Source organism: Lygodium microphyllum, chromosome 25, assembly GCF_053477565.2.
Source record: "Lygodium microphyllum isolate KBCC chromosome 25, Lygodium_microphyllum_v1.1.10, whole genome shotgun sequence".
In the NCBI taxonomy this organism is placed as follows: domain Eukaryota; kingdom Viridiplantae; phylum Streptophyta; class Polypodiopsida; order Schizaeales; family Lygodiaceae; genus Lygodium; species Lygodium microphyllum.
In genome coordinates, this window is record NC_141159.1 from 69,878,509 (window position 1) to 69,884,279 (window position 5,771).

Genomic DNA, 5,771 nt, shown 5'->3' on the forward strand with positions numbered 1-5,771 from the left:
ACCAAGTGATAGACCGACAACCCCTTTAGAGAGTGTGGGCATGCACTTTTTGAAACTAGATGTGGATATGGGTGTCATATTTGGACATATCAAATAGACATAGTTTGTAAAAATAATAATAATAATAAATTTATAAATTCTTTGGTTGGTTGCAAATGCAAAAAGTGCACCTTCGTCCGTCACTTTACAAAGTGAGCAAGGGAGACTCCCCGTCCAAAAGTGAGCAGGGAAGACTCCCCGTTCAAAAGTGGGCAGAGAATTCACCTGTTTAGCAAGTTAACAACAAGTCATGCCCTCTCCAATGTGTAAAGGACTGCAGACGCCCAACCTTTAAATAAGGGTTTTGATTGGTTAAAGCTTACAAAGTGGGTGTCCGTCATTTGGTGTGTAACCAACCTCAGTAGTGGTGACGCGACGCCTTTATCCTAGTCACATGAGCAATAGTCCTAAAATCCAAAATGTGTCTCTCGGGTCCCTCGGGCACCCTTGGAGCCCTCGAGGGGAGGGGAGGGGAGGGCGGTACAGGCAAGGCAAATGGCAGGACGACGGGCCCACCTTGTCCTTTTCAACTTTTTCCTATATGAGAAAAGTAACTCTTTTCCCTTGTTTTTGCACTTCAATGTTCAATGTCATGAGCTTCTTCCAGGTTTCTTCTTATCACAAGCTAGGTGCACCCCATGCTAGCAACCCCTATACCCAACTCCACCTAGCTAGGTAATGTAGTCCCTCCCTTACAGGAGCTCATGATGTTGTCATGATTCACAATGTGGGAATAATGTTGGGACTTTGTCTAAAACATATTGTGCTTGTCATGGATACAAAGAAGGCAAGAGACTAAGGGCTTGGGAAGGGAGGGGGATTAGCACAGTAGATAACAAGATGGGCAAACTTCATCTGGAAAACCTTCAATGATGGAAGATGGAAGAGTGTAGCAAGGCTTGGGTGTGTCATATATAGAAAGAGGGGCAACATGCATATATATGATTAATGGGCACCCAGTGGAGGTGACACTTCAAGGTCCCCTTAGATTTAGTTACTCGTTTTCTCAAGAGGCTTACCAACTTTGAGACTAGATTCCAATGGGGACTTTGTTCAATGGGGGGAAAGAAGGTGAGGATTGAGAAGGGAAGTCACTGCAATGGAAAATAGAAGAAAGAACAAACCTTATCCGGGAGAAATGAAAGTCCAAAGAGGATCATAGCACTAAGGATATGTATACACACAATGTGTTCCTATATATATTGAGTAATGGGTACCCAGAGAAGGTGACACTCTTGAGGCATCTTGTAAGATTAAAAAAATTGTAACTTCTAGGAATAGCAACTACACTACCCTACTCTTGAGGCCTAGGTGCTTGCATATGGATTATGACAATCATGCAATCTCTTCTAGCTTTTAGTTCTATTATCAGTAGTTTGGCATTGATTTCCTATACCCATGGTATTATGGGATTATTCATGGCATGTGCCTAACTCTACAGGCAAAGGTTGCTTCTATACTTACCACAACTAAGTTATCTTATGGCTTTTGGGCTGAGGCCCTTATGACGGTAGTCTACTTGCTTAATAAGATGCCTTGTCTGCTGACTTTGGATGGTATTACACCACACGATGCATGGAGTGGCATGAGACCCTCTTATGATTACTTGAGGATGTTTGGCTACCAGGCATTTATATGTATGCCAGATATGTCTATGTCACGCAAATGCATCCTCCTTGGTTATGGAGACAATGACTTTCAGGCTTACAGGTTATGGGATTTGGATGCCCAGCAAGTTATACGCAGCCATCATGCTGTCTTTTATGAGACGCAGGCATCTCTTAAGCCTCTTGATGCACGTTCAGTGCGCTTTATGGTTGATGCTACAGCCGTATATCAATCTTCCGCTTCCCTGAGGTTGCATACTATATGTCAATCTTCCACTTCTTTGAGGTTGCATACTATCTTGAGACCCCGTCCGAGATGCTAGCCCTTCTTCTATGATTGACTTTGGAGAGTCTATGTGCTCTCAGTTATCTCTTATGCGCTACTCTGATGCTTATGCATTACAACCTTGCACTCATGAGTTGTGCTTGTTTCATGAGAAGCATTCTTGGACTGCTCCGCTATATGGAGATGTGGGATCGCTTGTCTCCTGGATGTCATGGAATTAAGGATGCTTCACTCTTCTATAGAGGTTCCCGATGCTTATTGCACAGCTCACTTTCTGATTGGGCATTGGGTGAAATGTCATGATCCCTCACCTATTCTCTTTTTTCTTTTTCCTTTGCTTTTCACTCCCCAATACATTGGCCTTTTAGTGGGAGGTTGTTGGGGTAAAAGGCCACTGGGCCTACCCATGTACATAGACCACCCATTCTTTATTCGTACATAATATGAAAGTGCAATAAGGCTGTCAATTACACTTTGGACACTACCTACATTGTGTGTGTGTTTTGAAATGAATCTCCTTGACGAGGAATCCTAAATAAGAAGCTAATCCAAAATCCGCTACTCGCTCTATCCACAAAGCCTCCACTGGCTCTCTAAATAATTGGTGAAATCCAAAATCCGACTCTAAGTCCCAATCAATGGATGGTTCATTACTTCCTATTGTAGCATTAACTTCACTTTTTATACTTTCGCTACTTTGTCTACTCCCTTCTCTAACGGGACTATTAGTACTTGAAACTCCTCAGTTCCATTGATAGGAATCTTTTTCATTTGCTTGTGATGGGGTCCTATCAAATGGTATGTTAGGACCAAGCAAGGCCATGTTTGAGCTTGACGCAATGTCTATTCCCGAATTCAGCAAAGCATTCACCTTTTCCAGCCTCTCTAGCAACCAAGCCTCCTATCGAGCTACTCGTTCCCTTGCACAGTGGTCTCAAGCTTTAATTTGTTGTCTCAGTCTCTCCTCAAAACTCATCCACCACTAAATTAGTACCCACTAATGTCATTCTCCACAAATTTCTTACGACTCATATGTTTTCCCCTAAAGCTACAAAGTTACGGTTTTTGTGGTTGCGTATGCGCTCAATAATTTGAGAATAGTCGACAATTCTAGATCTTCTTCTCCATACGATAGTTTCTCCTTTTGCTCAAGAATTAGACCTAAAATTTTAGCTACCTCTCTCACGTCCTTTATGTCAAAAGAAAATTTCAAGCCTCTAGATATACTAATCCAAGGCAATACATCATTCCATTCAGTCCTTCTAAACGTCTAATAAGCTGTGCAATAATACCAATCAATGTGATATGACATACTAATCGTATTTATTTCGATTTTGTCTATCAGCCCAAAATGTGCCCCTAAGAAAACAATGGTTTGCGCAGCCCAAAATGTGCCCCTAAGAAAACAATGGTTTGCGCACATTCGTTATACCCCCAACTCCAGGAGGATAATCGTTCAACATCTATCGTTAGATGTGAACCAAAATATTTGCCACCCTTTACTAATTCTATGTCTCTTGTCAAATCTAACACTTGCCTTTGGTAATCCTAGCAGTGCAAAATCGAAAAATAGTCTCTTAAGAAATAGACTTTGTAATCACTCATTAACTTCCCACAAATGTGTCCTAGGATTCAAATATCTTAGAGAGACTCACCACCCGTTCAAGTGCACTTGGCTCCCAACAAACACACAAAAAAATGACTGGCCAAAGACAACCACTTTTAATCGGGTTATCAAGCAAACTCCTAAGAGTTGTTGTACTAGATAGATGATAAGTGTCACTAATTTTAATTGCTCTGTCTGACTTCCCAAGTATTTATGATACTATTTTGTCGTAGTAGTCTAACTAATTTTTGTTGATATAAAACATATTTTTCTATTAATAAATTAGACTATAATTTTCACCAAAATAATCATTTTTTAATTTTAAAGCATGTTAAATCTCCTCTAAAAATTTCAACAAAGTTTAATAGTATAAAACTTATAAGAAAAATATTATATTAGATAAATAATCACCCTTTAAACTTTATAAAAAATTATATATACAATCTTAGAGCAATTTTTAGTATTTTTGAGTTTTTAAAATTAAAATTAGTTGTAAATAAATACTAACGACCATTGAAAGTAGAAAAAGAGGCTTTAAGATATTAGATAAAAATTCTAAACTAAGAAATTTATAACATCACACTACCTATTTTTGTTAAATGAAAATGGGGCACCTACGTGGAAATACTCAGGTCATAATCATGTCTTTAAAAGCACGTTTAATTAAAAACTTAATGGCTATGGCTTCTTCATATCAAATATGGTGAAAAATGAAGGGGGAGGAGACTACTTTGATATCTTGACAATCTGTCCACCAAATAGCACACGAAGCCAGGTGTTTGGAAGCCAAGCTTCTTGAAGCTTGTAGCTTCAATTTACCCAAGTATATTGAGGCTCCATATTGGCCATTAGAGGAAAGACATGGCAATGGAAGAGAATAAGAGAAATTGAGATCAAATACATGTCCGGCATTGTATGTAGGTATTGCCTAGGCTTTATGAGATTTGATTTTGCCTTCCTTGGAGCAAACATCAATTTCCTGAAGGTGCCCTCTCTCTCTCTCTCTCTCTCTCTCTCTCTCTCTCTCTCTCTCTCTCTCTCTCTCTCTCTCTCTCTCTCTCTTTTCATGCTTATGTTTCTAAAGGGCACATTGCTTGTAGAAATCTTAGAGATTACAATCCGTGTTGGATGATGAACAATGGCCTACAATCGTGGATGGACGAATCTAAGCCGTTGCCATGAAGAGAACCTCTAAGCAAGTCTACAAGACGTCTGGACATTTGGATCTCAGTGTTGTTTTTTTTTCTCTTTCAAATCTCTGTCATCATCACAGTGTTTTAAAAAAACCTCTCTCTCGCTTGCTATCTTATTTGATGGATTGCGTCCCATCCTTGAGGATCACCATTTTCTTGAAGTGGCAAGATAGGGCTTCTTTTCTACTCCCCCCCTTTCGTTCAATTCTCTCTCTCCTTCTTTCCTTTAGGCCAAGAAGATGCCCTCTAAAATCATAGTTCTAACCAATGTTTTCCAAATTTTTTATTTTTTATTTTTCCTTTCAAAATCCCCTCCATTTTATTCTTCCCCCCCTAATCATTTAAGGTTAGACTCTTCCTTGAGTTAGTTTGCTAGTCTATTTGTTCTTTGTAAAGCACCATGGAATGTCAAATATCAAAAGACTTTTTACTTTACAAAACTGGTAGGCTGTAGGTGTTTTATACAAATACAAATGACATTTTCGAGTGTCCAAAATAGAGGCATGTCACCTATCCATGTACGGAACATATCTTCTCGATGTCATGTTTACAACAAATATACGTTTACTCGTGATAACTATTGTAATTTCCTTAATTCAGCTTGATGGATAGAACTTCCATTGAGAGTTCTTTTTCACTAGACTTCTTATGTCCTCTTGAGAACATTCCTTAGATACTCGTACCATCTTTTATCAGCAAGAACCTTACTTTCCCCTACCCTTGTGCTACTTTGGGACTAGCATCTTGCAAAATTAGCTACACCCTTAGCTATTTGAGTTAAGACCTTTGAATGTCTTGACCTTACTGTCCCTAGTAGAGCCACTCCTTCGCGAGCTCTTCCTGGCATCTACACGAGGTGTGAGAGCTTGCTTCTCACTCAGTTCTTAGCCATTCTTTGACATGAACAGTAGGGTTTCATGAAGAGGCAGCCATAGCTTCCATCATTGAAGCTTGTTCTCTTCACCTCTTGCTTGGAGTTGTCCTAGGCTTGTGTAGGCCTTCATTGGGCTCTTGCTTATCCCCTACCCACCCTGATTTGG